At 36.6% G+C, this 24,951-nt stretch overlaps 1 protein-coding gene across 1 annotated transcript in view; it reads left to right on the top strand.

The window, feature by feature from the left end:
• LOC145259891 (BAI1-associated protein 3-like) overlaps window positions 1–24,951 on the top strand; it is a 2,054,292-nt gene that overhangs the window by 219,894 nt on the left and 1,809,447 nt on the right. The gene's annotated exons all lie outside the window — the stretch shown is intronic.

Genomic DNA, 24,951 nt, shown 5'->3' on the forward strand with positions numbered 1-24,951 from the left:
CGCTTTAGTGTGGAACTTTTTATTGAACAGTATGCAAAGGGGATAACTGCAAAGGTTAAAAAATATGTAGATGCATCTGTCCCAATGCGGCAATTTTATAGTAAACCTATTAATAGACAAACACTTTAGCATCACAAAACCTCTGTAAAAGTGTAATAGCCATAGTTAAGAATAGATACACTGAAATAACGAGAAAACGCTTCAAATTGCTGAAATCAGGAACTCTTTACTTTCATAATATCTATGATAGTGTGGTGAAAATGGGTAATCGCAATCCCATTATGCAAACGCCATGACTCAGATTGCATAGACATAGATAAGGCTTATCTGATTGAATTTAACAGCGCGATAGACCTAACAACCGCTTTATACCTATTGTTCCACTACAAATAGACACTACAATACAATGCCTGATTATTATCTTTTCCCATATTCTGAATATAATAAAAGGATTGACATATCATAACTATGTGGACCAGCTATAGTAATAAATAAACAAGTTAGAAAAGCATTTCATCCAAGGCATGAAAAGTTTTAAACAAAATTTAAATTGAATCAAAAAATTACCTTGGATTTATTTTATGTAATGTACATTCTGTTGCACTTTTTAAAAAAAATCATTGACCATTTTATATCTATATCATTAATTGCTAGATGAAAGATGTTTTTAAAGAGCACCAAAATGTACATTAGATAAAATAAATCCAAGGTAATTTTGGATTCAATTTAAGTTAAATTTTTATACATTACTTTGTAAAATTTATAAAAGTGCACTTTGAAGATAAATACATTTCGAATTGAATCGTGTACCTTTATTTTTAAAGCCTATAGTAAAAACATTTTGTTTAACAATTTTTATGCCTTGGAGGAAATGCTTTTCTAACTTGTATCTTATCTTTTTAAGGTTATATTTTTAAACTTTCCTTCTCTCTACTTCAGTTTATATTTCTCCCCACACCACAACTCATTTTTGCAACCCCTCTTTGTAATACAGGTCTGAATAAGGAAAATCTGAATTTTGTTTTAACAAAAACTTTTAAATAACTTTATCAGATTAATTTTTTTAACTTCTTTCGGAATCGAGAATCTTTAAAATTTGATAAGGAACATATTTCATATAGGTTTCATTAACAAATATTCAGTACATAACGAGAAAAATAGATGAAAATTTCAAAAGTACTGTATAACTGGTGACGGTTAATAATAGTCCTCGCCAGTGAAATCTTTGTTATTCTATTATTTAAAACATTTTATGTCCTTTTTCGCGCGAGGACTAATACTCATCTGGCACCTGTCATCTCTTCATTTTATAAGCACCTGCTTAATCTTGCTCCCAATGATACAGGGAATTGTTTCTTCTCTGGTACCAATTCTTAATTCTGGTGAAAGAACCGTCTAACAAAAGTATCGCCCTATGTCTCCTACCACTTCTCGTAAACAGTTTTTAATCATTAATTAATCTAGTAATAGTCCGTCGCCTTGAAAATGTTATATTCTCTCTTACAATTAGCATAGATTTATGCAATCCAGTTCTGCTGTAGATATTCTAACGGCCGTTTTCAACGCATATACTACCATACACTAGAGAAGGCAGGTGACTCTAGAGTAGTAGCTCTTGGTGCATCTAAGGCATTTGAACGTATTCATTATTACGGCATTACTAGACAATTATTTACTATAACTGATTCTTCTTTATTAAAAAATGTCCAGACCGTTCTACATAGTAACATGTCTATATAGCATCACAGTAATGCCGCACAGATCGATATTTAGGTCGTTATTATTTCTGATGCTTATTATTGACCGCCATTATTGAACCACATCCTAAATGAATATATCTGTTGAGGACACATTTTATTCTAGAAATGAAATTCAACAGCATCTGAATCTACAGAAAATAGTACCCAGTCCGTAGTAGAATTGCATACTAATAATGATGATGATAATAATGTATTATTATTAATATTATTATTAGTAGTAGTAGATAAAATAAACTGATCCGTCACACGAAAAACTTGTCGCTTTTCTTGTCTTTTCGTATTAATTCAAACATTGAGGCTGTTACGAACGCTACGTTTTTTTTTTAAATATGTTAACTATAAACTACAAAAAAATTGATTAATTAATAAGTTATTATAAAAAAAAGGGAAAAGAGAGGGAGAGAGAGGAGGGGAAAATCATTCACAATCATTTAATATTATTGGTTATTACTATTTTATTATTAGTGGTAGTATGTTTTTATTATTGTTGTAGCTGTTATTGTTGTTAGTGCTGTTTTTGCTGTCATTGCTATTGTTGTTACTATTATTACTACCGATATTAGTGTTACTATTATCATTGTAAATTTTATCTCTGTTGTTGGTGGTGGTAATGCTAATAGTTGTGGTTGTGGAGGAGAAAGATTGGAGGGGATCTTAAACCTTTGTGGAGAATCCTCCTAGAGATGATGTCTCCAAATGGTGTAATCTAAAATTCACTAACCCCATTTGTGGGAGAATGTAAAATCAAAATATTGAAAATAACGACGTTAATGAAACTGGAACATCTTGCGAAGATCTCACGTCCGGCAGGTGTCTCATTGGTTAACAGGGTGGATCCTGTCGTCATAATCCAACTGTTCGAAATTCTGAAGATGTGGGTCGATGTAGGGTCAGTGAGAATTGGTAGAGAGGGTCCCAAGACACTAAGGGAGTTGGAACAGGAAATGTTAAAAAAAACATAGACGGATGGGGAAAGAAGAGTACTGTGGGAATACTTTGTAAGAAGTGGAAGTACAAAATCTGGTGGATATATCCGAAAAGTGAAGAAAGAGTGGGAATCGAGGAGGAGGAGCTAAGGGTGTCGAGAGTTTCATATCCCAGTTAAAACAAATTAAAAATAACAACCTACTTTCTGTGATTGTAAGGGAAGAGATTGAACAGATGGTTAGGAATGTAATGAATAGCGAAAGTAAAATTGATGAAACTAGCTCTGATGAAAGCACTGAGCTGAAGTGCAGAGGGGAAATGTAAGCGATGATGGGAGGCGGACGTAAGGGGAAATGATGAGGACTTTGAAGGATCTAAGGCAGATGAGATCAATAACTCGGACCATGGAACTAGTGGAAGAGGCAGATGTATGGAGAAGTGGTGATGAAGTTCGAGCTTTGTCTTCTGCAGAAAAAGAAGTATTTCAGAAGTTAAGAGAGGTTCTTCTTGGAGACGAGATCATAGATATTCCAATCATGAAGAGTAGTGATAGGCGGAAGGTGAAAAGCGAGGTAAAAATAGTTCAAGGAGTGATTCACAGCATCATAAGAAAGAACATATCGATTATGAAACTTAACAGGCGTCTATATGCAGCATCATATGTTGTTGCGAATCGTCGTGGCTTAATACAGAAGAAAAATAAATAAATGAAGGATAGAAGGCCATACTGGCAGAGGCGGCTTGAAGAAAGTATTAAACGGTGGCGGTAAGGCATTGGTAAAATCGAAGAAATAAAAGGAGTTAAAATAGGACAGAAAGTCAAAGACGAGCTTTAAAGGAGGTATAGATTGCTGGAAAAGGGAACGATGACCATTCTAAAAATGTTGAAAGAGAATGTCCATACTGGTGGTATGAAAATTCGGAACTTTGTTGAAAAAGTTCTTCGTTCCGGCAGATAGTGTTTTCCCTGATGAACAGAAAGGGTGTCGGAGCAATTACTGATTGATAATGCAGGATGCAAAGAGGAATCTGAGCGCAGCATACATCGATTACAGAAAGGCTTATGACATGGTTCCTCATTTATGGATCCGTGAAACATTATTGATGAAGGTTTCTAGGAATGTGGTAGGGTTTTTGGAGGGAAGTATTGTCCAAATGTAAACAGTGCTGACAACAAATAGAGGTGCTGGGGCAGGTTGGCATTAAACGTGGAATATTTCAAGGAAATTCGTTATCTCTATTTCTTTTTGTAATAATAATGATGCCACTGAGCATCCTCTTGAAGAGAAACTGGGGTATATCTTTGGATCTGGTGGAAGACGCCTTAACCATCTACTGTTTATGACTGGTTTGAAGATATTCGGTAGAAATGAAAAGGAAATAGACTGGTAGAGCTCGTAGGGACATACTCGGAAGACATCGGGGTGGAATTTGGGATTAGTAAATGTTCAGTGCTGGTGGTGAAAAGGGGAGTAAAGATTCATTCGGAAAGAATAGTGCTGCCAAATGGATGAATTATGAAAGAAATAGAAGATACAGGGTATAAGTATTTGGGAGTGTTGGAGGGTGTAGGCATCATGAACAGAGAAATGAAGGAGAAAGTCAGGAAGGAGTATCTTATAGTGAAACTAATTGCGAAGTCGAAATTGTATGGAGGAAACCTAATGAAAGCAGTGAATGCATGGACAGTCAGTGTTTTGAGATACAGTGCGGGAATTTTGGAATGGTCTGATAAGGAGTTGCATGGATATCAAAACACGAAAAGTTTTAACAATGCTTGGTATATTTCACATTCGAAGTAGCGTAACGAAGCTGTATCAAAAGAAGACGGTGGAAGAGGATTGAAAAGTGTAAAAGATTGTGAGAACCGAGGAGATGTTGTTGAAGGAGCATGCGGTTAGAAGTGAGGAGCGGATGCTTAAGGTTGTGGCAAATGAAGTGGAGGTATGAGATCAAGGCTGATTATGTGAAACGTATGGATAGAGAAAGGGCAGAGGAACTGGCTAGGAAGAAAATGCACGGAAGGTTCTTCCTGGATATAGCAGAAGTGGTTGATGAAAGATCATGACAATGGCTTAGAGATGGTTAAGAGTACTGAAGCTTTTCTTTGTGCAGCACAAGAGCGGGCATTAGGAACACGATTATTCAAAAATGTGGTTCTAGGAGAGGGAGTTGCTGCAGAATGCCGGATTTGTGGTAAGACCTCAGTCAATTGCGCACCTTGCAGCAGAGTGTAGTGGATTAGCCCAGAGATTACCGCAAAAGACACGATCGCGTGGGACTCCGGATATATTAGAAGGTATGTAAGGTTTTGAGGTGAAGTGTGCTGGAAAGTGGTTTGATGAGGTGCCTGATGAAGTGAGAACAAGTGAGGATAGAAATGTTGAGGTATGGTGGAACAAAAGTGTCATAACGACAAAGCAATTGGAACATAATCGTCCGAATTTTGTCGTCATTGACAGTGTCTCAAATAACTGGCAGATTGTAGACTTCTCATTACCCTGGGACAGGAATGTGAGAGAGGAGAACAAGAAGTGGAGCAGTTATGCTCCATTGGCTTTTGAGATAAGGTGTATACACGGGGTTAAAACACAAATAATCCCGATCGTAGTAGATACGCTAGGAGTAGTATCAAGTCGTCTGGAATGACAATTGAAAAAACTACGAATCCCCGATGTTTTAGATTTCTGCTATTGTAGGTACCACCGACATCCTTAAGAAAACATATCTTATTTTTCTATTAATATTATTGGAATTTTTTTCTCATTTTCCTTGTACATATTTGTGAATTATTCCACGGATTTCGGCCTTTTCGATTATTTTCGACCATCTTCTAATTACGCGATTTCCTTGGATTTTACTTGTGCGAATGGAAAATTGACTACACTTTCTTGGACTTAAATTTTTGGATTTTACCGTCATTGGATACTTTACCTTCACCTGACTATCCATTCACGTGAAATCACCTTTTTCTTCACCATATTCCCTCTGCTTCATTTTTTGTTATCAAGTAAGATCTTTGACTTACTTGCGGTTTCATCAAATACTTTTGTATGCAAAAATCCGATCCCGCATTTTGCTAATTCCCTACCCTCTGATGAGAAGGCAAGTATTTTTTTCGAAACTCCGCGGATTAAGGACTATCTACTTATTAAGTGTTTTATTTTCAGATTAAATATGTTTTTAACTCTTTTTTAAAGTGTTTTAACATGTTTTATTAACTATTTGCTCTTACATGCATATATGTATATATATATATGTTTTACTAAGCATTAATATATGCATGATTCGGTCAGTCGGTTACTAAGAACTAAGGACCTCTTCAGGAGATGTTGCTTATACAAAGGTTTAGTCCGTAAGCTTTTGTATAAGCGACATCGCCTGAAGTGTGTGTGTGTTTTCATAAGAAACATTTGCAAAATACATTCGTTTTCAAAGAATTGTTTATTCTACTTCTTCGATGAGATAATCCTTATGCCTACAAAATGGCTAAAATATCCGTTCCTAGTATTAAAAGATATACATAAAATTTAGAAGCAACCGAATTCATAAAATTTATTTTCCACGATTGATTTATAAATCGAGAAATTGTTTTGCCTAATCGTGAAAAATTAATATTGTTCAACTATGGCTTTCATTTAATCCCTGTTGATTATCAGGGTGCCAACAATTTCTCATCGAAAAATGTAATTTCTGGCATCGAGCCAACTATTTCTCGCACACCTCTTCTGTAACAGCCATCTCCTCATTCACATGACATGTGCATTTTTATAATCTTTATTTTCTGTAGTAAAACGTCAGATATTAGTTGTGCTCAGCACGACCTTCCATTAAAAGGGCATAATACAAGCAAAAATAGAAAAAAAATCCTATGTCGAAAGGCTTATTAAAAACTAAGTTCTGAAAAATCGCAACACTAATACACAATTTACAGAATATAAAACTGTCTTTAGAAGTCCGGAAAGATGATATTTAAAAAAAAATCAAAAAAAAACGAACGAACATTTTGACTATCTAATGATTGCTTTGATCCAGACGGCCCTTTGTGAGAACAAGAAAAATAGTCTAATCTGCTGCACAAAAAAAGAAAACAATACAAAGATCGGTTGGTGTCGCATAAACTGGTCAAGAATAAAGATGAAAAGAAAAAGGAATGTAACAAGATGTACAGTAATCTTGAGGAAGGTTATTATCATTAAAATATAAAAAAAAACAATCGTCCATTATTAGCGAGAATTAAATGAAAAACTACAGTTGTCATAATTCACGGACATTAGCAATATTCAGTCAAAGAATCAAAGCGAGAGAGAGAGCGAGAGAGAGAGAGAGATGTGGGGAAACTTGTTGTCACCTAGACCCAAGGGAAAATCATATGCTTTTTCGAATGAATGATTACTTGTACCGACTCGTCATCAATGTCCTAGTAGGTAATAATAATAACAACGGACAAACCCATCCAAGCAAGAAGACCAGATGTAATAATTAACAAGAAAGATAAATCCTGTCAAATCGTAGACTTTGCTGTCTCAGGTGACCACAGGGTGAGTATGAAAGAAAAGGAGAAACGAAGCAAATACACAGAACTAGCCAGCAAATTAAAAGGGATTTGAATGGAGATAATCAAACTAGTACCGATAATAGTAGGAGCACTAGGAACAATTCCGAAAAACTTGGAAAAAAGTATGGCAGAAATTGGAATCAGAGGAATAGCTGCAAAAATACAACACCTAACGATAATGAAAATGGCTGAAATATTAAGGAAACCCCTTGAATGAGAATAACATAAGACAATATAAGGAAGAAGCGTTACAGGGAATGAAGAACACCGAAGCTGCATATCTACAAGTTCTACACCCCCATCATGCATCCCCTTCATTGTTTTATCACCGCCCTCCCCCAATAGAAAAGTGATACCAAAGAGCCGAGAAGAGTCAAGGAGGATGGAAAGACCGAGGAGAGAGCACTGACCAGACCTCCGCTGGACAAGCGCGAAGAGAACTGGGACCTTGGGGAGGCTTAGTGCCACTCAAATTTCAGTATAAACCAATGGCCACTGCCAGCGAGAAATCAATAGTAAGAGCTGTTGCGATGATGCAAATTTATTTGCAAATGCTATCGAAGGAGGTGGAGAGAGCTGGACGTCTGGTGAGACTTGTTGTCACTCAGCTTCCAGAGAACACCACAGGTCTCCAATCAGATCGTTTGTTGACTAGTGTGAAAGCTCCATGTGGGCCAATGATAATAATATAATAAATTGTCAACACCGATATGTTATTTTCTGTGTTCGCCATTATTGGTAATGACACACTCGACACGACGACGCCGAGGAAAATTAGGTGATAATTCCTTCGACAGGTTTGTTCATTCCATTTTAATGGCAGTCTTAGCAAAAATCAATATTGAAATCAAAATCCCTGTTGGAGATTCGTTCCAATTTACCTCAAATGGCGAATGTTACTAGGTTAGATTTAAGCGTTTTTCATTATACCGCTATGCTATACACACATACCATCTTTTGCTATGAATTATTAAAACATAACTTATAAATATGCAATATCTATATGCTCAACTTTTTCTCTGACCTAGAAAAGGTAGGATACATTTTTTTACCATCTAAAACTAATATACATCGATAACTAGATTACATGAGCTGGTAGTGAGTCCTCTCATCGCTTTTCCTATCAACTTTTACCTGTGCCAGGAAATAGTGGCTTCATCAATTCACAAGACATCGTCGTAAATCCATTTTCATTCAAAAATACTTTTCAAGTAGACACGCAAGTTTCATTCATTTTTTATAAAGTACCCTGGTCTCCTAGTTTATGAATGTACCGTTAAATCACTATGACTTCTCGTCCGATGTGTGTGAGAGTCTACTTTTAGCTGAAATAGATTTTTTAGAACAACGTCTTGCATTTTTCAGCCTTTTATCATGGAATGGGAAACCCAATAAGACTGAAAATTGTACATCCAAAGGTTCAATTAATGTATTATCACTTGTTGAATAAATTTGTAAAACAGTATGTCTTCTTTGTATACTTCTTAAGTGCTTATTTCCCAATGAAATACACATTTTAAAACCAGTTAGGTATATACATAACGGATTTTAAAATGTGTTTTTAAATTATATATATATATATATATATATATATATATATATTTAGTAAAAAAAGTAGTTGCACACTTTAGAAGATATTTTGAATAGAATTTAAGAAAAATCGATTTTATTAAATAGCAGTATCTTAGTTAATGTTTTTTAGCGGGAGAATAAGTATTCTATTAAAAATTGTTATTTAATAAATTTTAAACAACAAGTATATTGATAATATATTTAATTTAATTTATTTTGGAATTAATATTTCCAACCGCGAACTTTTTTTTTTTTAGTTGGTTGTCCCTAGATGCTATGCATGAAAAAAAATTTTACCAAATATCATTTGGTAATTTCATTAAGTTTCTTGCTGGGAAATAATTCCGTGTAGATTGAAAAATGTTTGGCTTTTGTTTTTCTTTTTAAATATTAAACAAAAAACAAAAACACTTATGAAAAAATTGAAAAGATTTCATTTGTTTGTTTTATTTTATTGCTTAAACGGCAATACAGAAATCGGTACATTTTTACCATATAATCCAGCGTCGTTTAAAAAATGATCTACTGCCCCCTCGAAATTCCACAATTTACACTTTTTTTTCCGTTTCATCGATTACAAACTTAATTTTCTAATTAAAAAGGTAACTTTATACGACGTAACCCAGCGGCGTTTAACCCCTTAAAAATGGAAATCTACTATTTTTCAGCCTAATACATTTAAACAGTCTTTATAAATATTATTAGAGAAGACATTTTGAAAAAAATATTAAAGTGGGAGATCACTTTTCTATATACATTTAACGTAAAATGAGCACCCATTTTTTGGCCGCCGGACGTACAAGACATGTCACATCTAGCATTATTTTTTAATTTTGACGATTGAGGATGGGGGGGGGGCAAAATCTGACAAATACCATTTGTTTTTTTCTGGTGGGGGGGAATTACATTGGAAACATAATTAAACGATAAGTTTAATAATTTTTAATGAAACCATTCTCTTTCACCAAACAATTTAATAGACAAAACAAACCCCAAAATATGACATAGCATTTTATGAGGGATATTACATTATAAACATAAAACGACAAATAAAAAGCAAATCGAAAAGCCGCCCTATAAAAACAACTTGAAATTTTCCTTTATTTACAAAAAAGCTCGTAAAAAAGTGCCCTTACAAAAAATAAAGGTAAATGTGTAGTTTATCAGCGTAAATTATTTGACAGACAAAAAAATAAAAACTATTTATTTTTATATAAACCATTAAGACCCAAAGGCTGGAATAAAACAAAAAAAAATAATTTTTATGTTTTTTATCATTTTTTATTAGACTAAATGTGTACGCCTTACATGTTTAAAATTTGGCCTTTTTAGGTTTGACAGACTTGGCTTTTTAATTACAAAAAAAATATGGTGGCAAAAAACATAGTTCATGAAAGAGCTTTAAAAGGTAAATCTGACAGACATAAGGAAAGCCAAATTTTTAAATCCATATAATGGCCTTGAATAATAAATATAAATGCAAAAAAATAATAAACATATTTTTTTTTCTGATTTTATTTCAACGTTTGGGTCTAACAATGTGTTTTATATAAAAATAAATAGGTTTTATATATATTTTTTTTTGTCTGGCAAATAATTTACGCCGTTAAAGTACAAATTTACCAAAAATAAATAAACGCACGTATTAATGTTTATAAACGTTATATTTTCAAGTTCACAAAATCGTGAGTTTTCTAAGGACAGTGATCCCTTGTGTCGAAATATCTGGTGGTATCAGATACTTCTTTCCCGGGGCGATTACATTTACATGATTTTAACCGGTCTTTTATTTTTAAAATTGTTGTGGGGGGGTATCCACGTTACCCATGATTAAAATGATTAGTATAGCAGGCGTGTCTCAAAATGAACTTCATGTCAACCCAGGCAAGGCCGGGTACCCATGCTAGTGTGTATATATATATATATATATAATGTAATATATATATATATATATATATATATATATATAAATTCGTTTTACTTTCGTGTGTATTGATATTCATATTAAAACCCCTCTTTTCTATGTATTTAAAAAGAAAATACAATTTTCTTATATATGGGTTGTAGGATTGGATTCACTAGCAAAATATCTAGCTAATTTGCATATCCTTTAAACATTCATTTTAATTAATTCCCTATTAGTTTTTTTTTGTTTTCTTATGGGATGATCATCTGTAGTTTACTATTACATGTAATTATATTCATGCATATTTGCGGAAAAAGTTTACAGTAAACACAAAATTGTTTCCACATATTTATGTATACGTATATATTTTTCATTTAATCTCTCTCTCTCTCTCTCTCTCTCTCTCTCTATCTATCTATATATATATATATATATATATATAATCTATATATATATATATAATCTATATATATATATATATATATATATAATCTATATATATATATATATATATAATATAAATAAAGTGAACGTGTGTGTGTACATTTCCCTACGCAATAACTCTATGAATTCTAAGACTACAGACTAGAAATTTGATCTACAGGATACTGAGATTTGGGGAAATCTTAGTAATCGGTTTTCGGCCAGAAATTTGACTGAGGATTCAAAGTTCAACGATTTTACCTTTGAGAATACTACTAAACTCCTCCGACAATTTTGGGTATGAACGCTTGCAATTTTAGATATAGGTTCCTTGGACATGGATCTACCTTAATAACTTGATTTGAGCCCAAAACAATTAAATGTTAAGGGTTAATAATAGGGGTCAAAGTTAAAAACAATGTTGACCCCTGCGGTCTCTACCAAATTACTCAGACAATTTCTGGTCTAAACATTTGAAATTTTTACATAAAGGGTATTCAGAGATAGGGCAAGCTTTTTAATCGGTTTGGGTCGAAAGATTTTAGTTACCAATATATAAATCTATGTATGTTTGCATGTCTGCCCAACACTTTCGACAGAAGCGACGGATTTTCTCAAGATCAGTATCGTTTTTTTCAGACAACAAATATCGAAAATTTGCTAAAAACATTAATATCTTCACCTTCAACTGGACACTTTTCTACAGGGAGGTCGATTTTTCGCCGATATTTTTAAAAGTCATCCTCTCATTTCTAGTGTCTAGCCTTAATTAAAACCTACATCACTTCCAGTTTGGCGCTGGTCGTAACAGAGACGTCAGGTTTTTTCTCCGTTCTTTTCGTTTTTCGAGGTACGGGTTCGAGCCTGCCTTCCTACTACCACTTTTTTTTTTTGCTCAACATACACATCCAAACACCCGGGAAAGGCCGGACTGAAATGCTAGTATATCTATAAAAGTGATCGTGTGTGTGTGTCTGTCTGTGTACATTTCCCTACACAATAACTGTGTGTCAATTTTCAGTCTAGAGACTGGAAATTTGATATACAGGGTATTACGATTTGGGAAAATCTTTTAAATCGATTGGCGGCCAGAAATTTTGCTTTTACGGGGTCAAAATTCAACGATGTTACCTTTGAGAACTATACCAATCTCCGACAATTTGGAGTATAAACACTTAAAATTTTAGATATAGGTTTCTTGACATGGATCTAACTTAGTAACTAGATTTGAGCCCAAAATAATAAATGTTAAGGGTCATAATAGGATTCAAAGTTTTAAAACATTTTACCTCTGCGGTCTCTACCAAATTACTCGGACAATTTCTGGTCTAAACATTTGAAATTTTGCATAAAGGGTATTCAGAGATAGGGCAAGCTTTTTAATTGGTTTGGGTCGAAATTTTGAACTACACATATATAAATCTATGTATGTTGCATGTGTGCCTAAAATTTTCGACAGAGGCGACCGATTTGTACAAGATCAGTATCGTTTTGAAGCTCGACCCTTCAGACGACAAATGCCGGAAAATTGGCTAAAAACATTTAGTATATAAAATGAAAAGTTTCTCTACAACACTTTCAAAAATGTCAATTCTTCATTTCATAAATGTTTCGTTTGCTGGAACCAGTTTACCAAATCTGCCATTTCTTTTTACACAGTTCGTTAAGAAATCTGGTTGCATATATTCCCATCTTATTGTATTTGTATTCCGAAGGAATCATATTTTAAGACAAAAGATTACATAGTTTTATATCCTACTTACCCGTCGAGTTTCCTGAGAAAATCGGAGCCGAGATAGCATCGCTCTTTTATAATGTAGGCCATTTTTTTAAATACTTTATAATTGTTTTAAATTAAATGGCACGGGGAATAAAGGCGTTTAATTTCTACAGTCCCAGAAGAACATTGTCTGAAAATAGCCGTTTCAATCCCGCCAAAGAAGGTCAAATGTTTTGGTGTGCCAAAAACGTGGTAAGACAACTATGGAAGGCAGTAATTACTAGCGATAAAGTTAATCAGCATTAATAACCTCAAGAAGGCCAGAGGATGAATTAGATGAAAAAAACAACAACAACGATGAAGGTGAGGATAACACTTCACGAATAAATCAATCCAGTCCATAATTTCTGTTTGAGATTGTCGGACTGACTTCCTCATCTTGGTTGTTATAGTCACAACATTTCGACCATTTTGCCCTCCGGCCTTCATCAGGTGTTTTTTATCGAACTGGGGAACCGTTTGTTAGGAGTCTCGAACCCAAGTGACATATAGCCAAGTGGTCCTAGACGTTGTATCAAAGTTTAGTTACCCTAGGGTGCTGAGTTCAATCCTGAACGAAGGTAGTGAAAAGTCGACGTTAAATTTGAACTCAACCTCAGATCAAAAGTCTCAAACTCAAATCCCACTGTTCTCTTCTCTCTGCACTTTCCACACTGACTCCCAAAATAAAGACGGCTCTTTTATAGAGAGACCCAACAACATCTCATTTGCATACCCCTTCCCCCTCTCGTCACATCACGTGATCATCAGTTCATAAATACCAGGGGGCGGACATTTTTATTTTCTCTTGTTTTCTTTCCTAACACGAGCCGCACGATGCATGAGGTAAGGTTATTTACTTTTACCCACACGCTCCCTTGATCTTCAAGATCAATAATTAGTATCATAGTCCGATATCCACTCTGGGCGTCTTCGTTCACGGGGCGATCATCAAAGGCTCTTCTTCAGACACTTTAACATCAGCATCAACCTCCCCTTCCTCTAGTGGCAAGGAGACTCTCTGTATATCTAAAATGTGACGAGGCATTCCGTCAATCGCTACCTTGTTTTTGGAGAGTACTTCAGTCACTGTACCTTTTCCCCAGTGAGTCGTGCAACACGAAATGGCTGGTTTCACCCACACCTCTTCACCAACTGCGATGTCCACGCAGGTCTGTTCTTCTCTCTGTGTTACAGCCAATGGATGTCGCCATTCATAAGAAAAACTAGACCGGTGCGGCACTTAATTTTCGTCTTGACCAGCCTTTGGCGTCATATTATACCAAAAGAACTGATTCTTGGGGTGAAATCTGGCTTCTTGATGCCACAGCTTTTATAGTCCGATGGTGCCTCTCTACAATTCCATTTTGCTTGGACGGTATGCAGCTCTAAAATATAGCCCCACATTCCACTTCGCACATAAGTCTCTAAAAACTTCCGAGCGGAAAGACGTACCATTATCCACCAACACCTCTTCTACTGGCCCCCTTTCCAAAAAAAAAACTCCTCGACAACTCTCTTTACCTCTTCTGCTGTTTCATTCTTGATTTTCCGCCATATCGCTACTCTCCCAGGCCCACAATCAATCATAGTTACATGCGGTTCATGTTGATAATGTGTGATGTCAATGGCCAATCTCCGCCAATTCTCTTCAACATGCAGTTCCCCTTTTTCATGTCTAGCCGGTGCAGGGTCGATTGATTGGCATTCCCTACATTGTTCCACCACCTTTTGGACGTCTTGCATTGTGCGGGTTTACTTTTCTTGCTAGGTAAAGGGTCCGTTCCTTTCCAAATTGATGCAGGTTATGCAAGTCTTTTAAATTCTCTACTGTACAACATGCTGGAGCCACGTCTCTTTCCTTGTGTAGCCAGGCATTCTTGACTCTTGTCAGCCCATCTGCTTTATTTTTTGTGACGGAACTAAGGTAATAGTTACCTTTAGTTCGAATTCTCGAACCAAGTCTACCAGCGATCTAAGTCTATGCTTGATAAGCATCTCTGCTACTCCTTTTGTTTTGATCCGCTTATCACCAGACAGCTCCGATTTAATCCACAACACCACTGTTGCAGGGTCTGTTTTAATGTTCACTATCTTTAGCCCCCATTTTAGAGCTAGATTGATGCCTTTCATCACATCATTGATATGGGCGCTATTATCCTTTTTGTGTACCCAAGTAGCATCTTCAACAGCCACTTCTATTTCCAATAATACCTTAATGCTACACTGCTAGCATCAGTCCATATCACCCCTTCATGGCCCTCCTTTATATGCCATTCTCCTCTCACATGGTCCATTTTTTTCACTTCTGCAATGACTTCTTGTATCATGGGAAGCACTTTTTGATCAACTGTATCTTCCCAACTGTCTGTCCCAGTCTGCCTTTTAATAAAACTGCACACAGTTCGCATCCATTCAGCTAGTTGGTAGTGACCAACCAGCTTTCCACATATAGAGAAAAGCTCTCTCTTGACTAGGTCAACCTTGGCTTCAGGGATCTCATTTCCATTTCAAACATCAATTTTCCTGCCTTATTGTTCTGTAGTCGAAATCTAAAGCCATTCCGTTTTCCAGTGACTCAGGCGGTTTTGTCGTCAGTCCATATGCTTTGATATGCTCTCTCAGCCTTTCCGCAGTCACCTCTGTTTCGTCAACTAGTACATCGTCGATGTAAGAGCAGGTGCCTCTCTTCACTGCATCGTCTTTGGCCAACACTGTCTTAAGAACTGCCGTCATTATCTTTGGTGCCGAGTTCAGACCAAATCCTAATCTGGTCAGACAATAAATTTGACCTTTGTACTCTACCAATTGATATTTCCACAATTTCTCATCCACATGAAGTTGGAGGTAAGCTGACTTCAGGTCCACAATTTTAGTTGCCTGCTCCATCCTCCTCCACTTTCTTACGATTTCTTCACACACGTCAATTCCGTCCTTTGTGTGACAAGCGGCAAACTTGTTCAGCTCACAGCAATCCAACATTGGCCTAACTTTCTTAATAGGTTGGACCACAGCCATGAGTGGCAAAATTCCTTCAACTTTCCCTGACCACTGCATTAATATTCATTCATCTATCCATCTCTCAACTTCTTTTTCAAACTGCGGCTCCGCAGATCCTTTCAGTGTGCTTTTGTAGCAGCTGACCAGATTCGTCAATACAGGTGGCTCCGCGGTCCATCGCCATTCTACCATCCATTTTTCTCCATCGAAGCAGTCATCATCCTCAATCAGACACGGTCGGGGTTTCGACGGTTGGTTGGTATCACCCCTGGTTACACTTCCTGTTATTCCCGTTGCACTCTGATTGCTAAACTTCATCTGCCCTTTAGCAATAGTAGCTCCTCCCAGTCGGTCTATTGCGTCAAGGCCCAGCACCACCTCAATTTCTGCAACCAGTCTATCCAGCACGATCACTCTTAGCCGCAATGGCATATTCCTTACTACAATCTCCGCATCGGCCTCTCCACAGCATTCCACTTCTCTGCCACCCACCGCTCTAACGTTGCTGGTTCCATTCCAAGAGTTGGCGACGCTCGTAGTAATAAGTGTTGTTGTACATCCAGTATCAACAAGAGCTCTAGCCCTCTTTCCATTGATTGTGATCACTAACTGTGGCAAAAAAAAACTCTCATACGCCTGTTCAGTATAAAAGGGGTGACTACTGGCGCAATAGTATCCCTTTACTCATTTCCCGGAAGCGAAGGGCAATTCCTGCTTATGTGCCCTACTTGACCACACCGAAAACAGATAATGTCTGGCCGTGGCTCCCTACAGTCTCTCATCACGTGTGGTCCTTGACATTGAAAGCATTTACCAGTAAATCCACGGCCTTGTTTCATCACTGGTCGCTCCTTTCTGCTTACCACAGCAGCCGCGACCGCCCCCAGCTCACCGGACTGTTTCATCAAAACTCTAGCATGCCTTAGAATCTCCTCCACCTCCATGGTTTCAATATCAGTAAGTCGATGAAGTTCCATGGAAATGCGATCAGGGAAACCAGTTTCAAACGCCAGCTTTACAGTCTTCTCAAAGCTGCGTCCCCCATATCAAGCCAATCCTGCTAGTCGCCTTATCTCTGCCACGTACACCTCCACAGACTCCCCAGTCCAGGTGACTCTTTTGAGCTTGTTGTAAGCCTCAAACGCGCTCTCGGAAAATGCGGTCTTTAACCGGTTTTCAATGCTCTCGGCAATGGCCTGATCCGTCTCTTCCATTTCTAGATAGACCACTAGAGCACTTCCTTCCAAATACATTGGTATTAACGTGGCTACATCTTCGATCTTCTGCAACCTTGCCACCAACTTCAGCTTAAGTCACACAACCACGTCACCTTCTCCAGTAAATGACCTCAGGATATTGCTGCTCAATCTTACTCGGTCACCCATTTTTATCACTGCGCCGAAATAGCTTGACGTTAAATATGAACTCAACCTCAGATCAAAAGTTTCAAACTCAAATCCAACTGTTCTCCTCTCTCTGCACTTTCCACACTGGCACCCAAAATAAAGAAAACGGCTCTTTTATAGAGAGACCCAACCACATCTCATTTGCATAACCCTCCCCCCTCTCGTCACATCACGTTATCATCAATCCATAAATACCAGGAGGCGGCCATTTTTATTTTCTCTTTTTTTCTTTCCTAACACGAGCCGCACGATGCATGAGGTAAGGTTCTTTACTTTTAACCACAAAAGTAACATTCAAAACAGAATTAGCAACTATGTCTCAGAGCCTAGCTGGAGTCCGAACACGGTACCCCCGTAATAATAATAAAGGGTTGGGTTCGAGACTCCTAACAAACGGTTCCCCAGTTTGATACAAAACACCTGATGAAGGCCGGAGGGCAAAACGCCCAAAACGTTGTGACTATAACAACCAAGATGAGGAAGTCAGTCCGACAATATCAATAAATGAAAACACCTCATCTCAAAAATACAGACAATTACAATAATTCTGTTGTGCAGTTTATAAATAGAACCTTCAGAACAAATAATATAATTTTTGTTTTGAAACGATCTTCCGCTAGTAATCTTCTAGGCTCAGTGTTTGCATTTGACATCTTCCCTTCTGGTATGTTCACTATCACGCAATTTACAAACTTTATCGTTACCGTTTACTATAATATTACAAATATCCAATCGAAATATTATAAAAATACTGTTATTGTTAAAAATGAAACTGCATTTTTTCTTTCTTTCCTTTTTTCTGAAACAAGAAAACATCGATTACAATTAATAAAATCCATTTATTGAATCAGCAACATTCACGTGCTTTTTAAGCTAAGGTTTCATCAAATCAGGTCAAGATTCAAGTTTCATGCGAGGCAATTCTGCTACCAGTTTACCATGAATATCAGTTTGTATTACATTTTCACTATATTTATAAGGCCAACTTACGCACTTATCTTATCTAATATGAATTTTGCCTTATTTTCAGAGTCAGACCAAGATAGCAATCCATCTTTAAACGGACACGCCTAATTTTTGTTTTACATTTTTTATTACATCATAAAATTTCCCGGCCTTTTTTTTTCTCTACAAATTCGTGTAATATAGTTTTTATCAATCATACTTCCGTATCTCTTTTTCATTTACCGTCTAAGTTAATATAATTTACTACAAAACACTTGGTAGGAGCTGCTAAAAACAGCCTATCCTGCCTTGACAGAGTACAAAATAGACTTCGTGGCTTAGTGGGGGATGCCCTTTTCTCTACCCTGCAACCTCTCTCCCATAAGAGGGGCGTTGCGAGCCTATCCTTGTTTTATCGTTATTTCCATGGCAGGTGGTCGTCTGAACTCCAATCTCTGGTCCCCCCCCTCGCCAATCTTTCACGAAAAACACCCGTCTAGCTGAATCCACTGTGAAAAATTTCTCCCAATCTTTATATGTGCCTAAAACAAAACGTGGATTCCATGAACAAAGCTTCTTTCTTAGAACTGCACGCCTGTGGAACTCTGTTCCGTCTGCCTTCTTCCCACCTGATTAAAACTTGGATGTGTTCAAGTCCAATGTTAACAAATTCCTAATGAATTGTCCCCTTAAGTAAAGACTTCATCAAATCTCCACACTAACGTACTGTACTTGAAATAACCCTTATCCCTGAGTGGCTTCCGGGCCTTGGTAAGTGGTGACCACCGTGTAAAAAAAAACACATTGTTGAACTACCTCATTATGAACAAAAACGTCCGTTGTAAAAGAAGTATATAAAAAAGGAAAGCAGTATGACTTGAGATTCCGTCATCTTGAATCAAAACCGAAAACATTTAGCTCGCCACCGTTATTTGCTACCATCTGAGCTAAGTGTACATGCATATTAAAATTAAAACAAACGGCTAACACATCTACATCTATATTTGCGCATGCATAGATTTGCACAAAGTCGACTAATGCCTGCCAAGTGAGCAGCTAAAAAATTAAAATAGGATTTGCACACATTCAAATTTTACATTTCTTTTGATATTTTTCCCCAAACAAGGCACAGTGCAACTTTTATGCAGGCGGCCTATTATTAGGCACAAAATTACAAGGATACGATGTAGTGAGTTGAGCAGCAATATGCCTGTTCACATTACACTTGAACTTCTGCATGTCAGTACAGTTGGGGAAGTAGGAACCCAAAAGAGAATTCCAGAGTCTAGCAGTTCATGGAAATAAATTATTAGAGTAGAAGGCTTTCTTACACATAGGGATCTCTACTGTGCAAGTGTGGGAAATTGCTGTTTGTCGAGTTTGACGGGGTATTTACATCAAGATGTACAAGGGCTTGTAGTTCGTCGAAGCATTCACCATTAAAATACTAGTAAAACAGGCAAAGGAATGCAATATTTCGTACCTGGGACAGTTTGAAACCTAGATGAGAGTTCAGGGTCTATCAGGTTGACGACTCTCTTTGGAACCCTGTCTAGGAGCGAGAGACCAGTAGCAGATGCACCAGTTCAAATGTGAGAACAATACTCCATAGATAGGTAAATGGTGGCCTTAGAGAGGTACAGGATACTTTCATGTGTAAGTTTCTAGCAAGATTGAGACAGCTCACCTTCTTCGCAACTGCCTTGGCAATGCTCTCGATGTATCTGTTCCAACTCCTATTCACTGTGAACGTTAAGCCGAGGAGTTTAAAAGAAGTACTTTCAGATAATGTATCTTAGCCATAGCTATTAATGATTGTAATTATTAAAGGAAACAAGCTTAATCCTGGCAGCATTGAACGTAACCATCCACTTTTGCCTCCATTTCACTACATATTGAAATTTTTCCTCTAGTGTTTCTGACATTACCTTAGATATGTGTTCATTTGTTCTCCCCTCGTGCGTATTATAGAGCGTGGTGTCATCAGCAAATATACTCCTCTCAGGGGCAATTTTATCAGGTCATTTATAAATATTAGAAATAATAAAGCACCAAGGATCTTCCCTTGAGGTACACCCACATTTATATAATATTGTTTAGATGTAGGACAACCTGGATTCTTCTCTTATTTAAGAAATATTAAATTATTAAGTATTTGTCCAGTGATACCGTATAATCTGATTTTCCTGAAAAGACCATCGTGACATAAGCTTAGATATATCTAAGGCTAGTACCCCCCTGTTTTGTCGAATATATGGTGTATACGTTCGTAGATTAGCTAGGGTATCTATTGTAAAACGGGCTTGTCTAAATCCGTATTATTAGTCGGTCAATAATTTAGCAACTATATATAAGTTTTAAGTCTATAGGCAAAAAATGACAGTAGTTTGGCAGAGATGGTTACGTTTTTTATAGGTAATTCATCTATGTTTTATCTGCGCGATCTGTATATATTCTTTCCTACTTTCCCTCTCTTTCTCTCACTCTCTTCGAAAACGAATATTTACTCTTTCATTCTCTCGCTCATCTTACAGTTTAAGATTTTCGTAAACAAAATTTTTAGTGTTTCTATAACAAATCCTTCTATTGAGCTAGAAAAAATTACTCGAAGAAATCTTGAAAAAATAAGAATTACACTAACATTTTCGGTTTAAAATAAAACTGTCATCTTACTTTTAAAAAATTGTTGTTAAATAATTTGCAAAACAAAAAACTGAAAAAAAATAAACTAAGCATTTATATTCAGTCACTATATGTTTTTTTTAAATTTGTATTTAGTGTTTTTTTTTTTTAATTACTACGTTCGGCTTAATACAATGATTGCTGGTCACGCCCGATCCTTAATTGACGGGATATCCCAAAAATCCGGGTCAAATTCTGCAAGATTATCTATTTAACTATTTTCCATTTTTTTGCTTCTATGTCTCGTACGCGTGTTTGCAAGTTAGAGCTTGATTTTAGTCAAAATTACCGATTTTTATCACCGATTAGCTACACTAGATTTAATGTAAATTTCATCACACAGGGAATTGAATTCAATGAAGTTATTTATTTAAATTTTATTTTCCAGTCTGATTCGTGAGATTGCGCACATGCTTATTTTGTTTTTTTTGGGGGGGGGTGAATCTTAAGTCCACCGCTACATTTTTTTTTTTTTTTTAGAATGACTACTTTTAGATGTTTTCGATTATGCTGATAAAGAAAATCTCATTCAAATTCTCCGGAGACAAGTACTTAGAGAAATTGAGACCTGTATTATGGACTGTAATTTAATGTCATATTTGTATGCAGGCGCGATAAGCGAACCTACTTCTCTCCTAACGACACTGCCAACCCACAATTTTTTTTTATTAGCATTTGAAGGTAGGTATGCTGACAACGATTATCACGGTAAAATTTGGGAATTATTCCCCCCCCCCAATAAAAAGGCGGTTGTTTACTCCGAAAGTCGTTCTTTACATGGATGTTGGAGATGTCTATTCTGAACGCCGTTCTTAAGATAGGGAGGTTAGTGGTGTCTATTCCAAATGCCGTTCTTAACATGACAATACTCAAAGACATGTAGTGAAAAAGTTGTAATTTTTTGGTTTTACACATTACATTAGAAAAAGACGACATAAAACTGGAATTTACTTTAATACTATTGGTTGAATTCTTCAACCAATAGTATTTAAGAAGAGGAAAACTTGAACAACAAACGGAAACAGTTAGGACTTCTACAACTGATTTCTAAAACTTCTGTTTTTACCTTCCATTATTATTCTAATAAACCATTTTTCGTACTTTTATTAATTTGTTTTACGCATCCCCTTAATTGCCTTTTTTAATTCAAACAGTACCTGCATGCCATCGCCACATACTTTTTTGGTACTTTTTTATCGAGTGGGTGGGGGTCAGGCTTTAACCGGGAAACGCCGGTTTAAGGGTCCTGCTAGTTATAAATAAAACGAATGACACTTGAAAATGTTATACCTAAAATAGTACCAATTATTAAAATTACGTGGTATTATATTATTAATAAAAGAATGCTAAAAGTTGGTTTTACAAACTCTTTAAGTCGAGTGCATTTAATTTTAGAACAATTCTTTTTACATTGTGTCGAGTCTGAATAATTTGCTTAATGTCATTAGTTAATTTTACGTTGCTTTTGTATTTCATATTTGAAGATCGGAGATCATATTTTTAAAATGGCTGTGGAATATGACACTATTTGTACGAAGATGGATAAGTGTCCTATACGAGGGGCGTGCAATTAGTAACGCCCCTGTCCCTCTTCCAGTTGTCTGATCTGGCTTAAGTTTTGCATGTGCAATGATTTATATTGCTACGGGTTATGTGGCAAATTATAGCTCTGAACTAATTGTGGTTTCTGTTTTTACAGGTGTTTGAACTGAGTCAGGTGTGAAATGGAGCCTATTGAATGTCGAGCAGTGATCCCGTTTTTGTATTTGAAAGGACGCACACCTCAGACTTTTGATGAAATGAAAGAAACTGATAGTGATAATGCCTCATCATATGACCTTGTAAAACGCTGGCATCGTGAATTCAAACATGGCCGGAAGTCTGTGGAAACAGCTTCCAGACCTGGTCGCCTCCTTCTGTCATTGATGTCTGATTCTGTCCGTCAAGCTTAGGCTGCCATTTTGGAAGATCGGCGCATTACTATTCGCAGAGTCGCCCTGGATTAGTACAGGGTCTGTAGAAACTATCATTCATGACCATTTGCATATACATAAGGTGCCTGCCAGATGGATTCCCAGGTTGCTCACACCATTCCAGAAGCGAGAACGCGTCGAGTGCTCGAGGATGAATTTGGAGATGTGCCAAGAAGATGAGTCAAAGTTTTTTAAACGACTGATTACACAGGCTAAAACCTGGGTCCATCACTATGATCCAGAGACCAAATCCCAATCAATGCAGTGGAAGCATTTGGACTCACCACCTCCAAAGAAGGCAAGTGTGCAGCCCTCCGCTGCCAAGGTCATGCTCACAGTCTTCTGGAACCATGACGGAGTATTGATGACAGATTTCCTGGCAAAGGGTACCACAATTACAGGAGCCTATTAGGCTTCACTTTTGAGGAAATTACGGAAGCTATCAAAATCAAGAGACGGGGCAAGATCAGGAAAGGTACACTCCTTCTGCAGGACAAGGCTCCGATCCACAACTTGCATGTCGCCAGATCAGAAGCATGGGCGTGTGGTTATGAAATCCTGCCCCATCCTCCCTACTCTCCTTACCTTGCACCCTCTGACTTTGACCTCTTTCCACCCATGTTGTTTTAGAAAGGAAAGCGTTTCCCAGATGATGCAGTCTTGATTTCTGAAGTCAGGTCGTGGTTGGAGGACCAACCTGGGATTTTCTACAAAACGGTCTCCAGAGCTGCATCAAACGATTGGAGAAATGCATAACTCTGAGTGGTTCCTATGTCGAGAAAGCTTAATAACTGTGCCAAATTTAGTTGTTCTACTGCTATGGAAAGTGGGTCAGGGGCATTACTGACTGCACGCCCCTCGTAGTACAAAGACTTCATATCCACTGTAATAAAGTTATACAAAGAACTTGAAAGTATATAATTTTATAATGGCGAGCATCGTTTCTGTTTGTACGCCAATTCGTCAAATACATTCTTGTCATTTTCTAGCGTAAGCATTTGCGAGTACTTTAAGAGATGCTCTTACATTTGTTGCATATGTGCAGTTCTTACGTTATTTTGTTTCAAATGCGTTGTCTATTTTAGTCTCCGTTTTGACTTGAGAAAAAAGATTGTTTAATTGAAGCAGCTCGCCAAGAGAATGCCATTTTTCTTTTGGCCCGTGGACTTCGTTTAGTTGCACACTCACATAGAACTGTTGAATCTCTTCGAAAAGAATAGCTGCAGTAAATGGACTTGTATCCCTCGGGGCGACACTTCCTTTTTACTGTTCGTTCTTTCAAATGGCCTGCTGTTATGCACGTTTTTTTTTTAGCTATATTGCATTACTGATTACTGGGAATAAATAAGAACACAGGAGAAAATAAATAATATATACTGGCAGAGAGACCTGACATTTCCTGGGATTCAATGAATGATCCACAAATCAAATACCTTTTTTATTATAATCGAATTCGGTGAAATCGGTTATATTTCAATCAAATCGACTGATTGTCTGTTCTTGTCTGAGAGGCACATACATTCTCATAGTGACTTATTCAACAATACATTTAAGTCTACACTGCACTGTAGAGAACTTGTTTCTTATTTTATAAAATCATTTTATATATATTTAATTAAATTTTCAAATGCATGGTTCAATTTCCAACGCAGCCTCACTCAAGGAATCTACTGTTGATTTTATACACCGGACTCTTCTGATTATGCCGTGATAAAGCTTTTCAAATTTACTTGTGATGTTAGGTTGTATAAGAATGTTAACTTTCGTGAAAATCGGACTGTTCCTTTAATCGGATTTTTTTAATTATCGATTTTCGATACTCATCAATCTTTTTTTATACCGAGCTATGTAATTGATATGCTTAAAAAAACAAAACTACATTTTTATAAAGCATAAATTATTAAATTTCATGAAAATAACAGCAGAAATTAAATAAAATAATTCGTTGAATATTCAGTATGAGAAAATATTAATAATACAGTAGTCCCTTCAATGTACCTACGTACTTGTGTCACGATTTCCATATCATGAATTATTAGA

This window comes from Euprymna scolopes, chromosome 35, assembly GCF_053919585.1.
Source record: "Euprymna scolopes isolate OS-2025 chromosome 35, ASM5391958v1, whole genome shotgun sequence".
Classification (NCBI taxonomy): Eukaryota; Metazoa; Mollusca; class Cephalopoda; order Sepiida; family Sepiolidae; genus Euprymna; species Euprymna scolopes.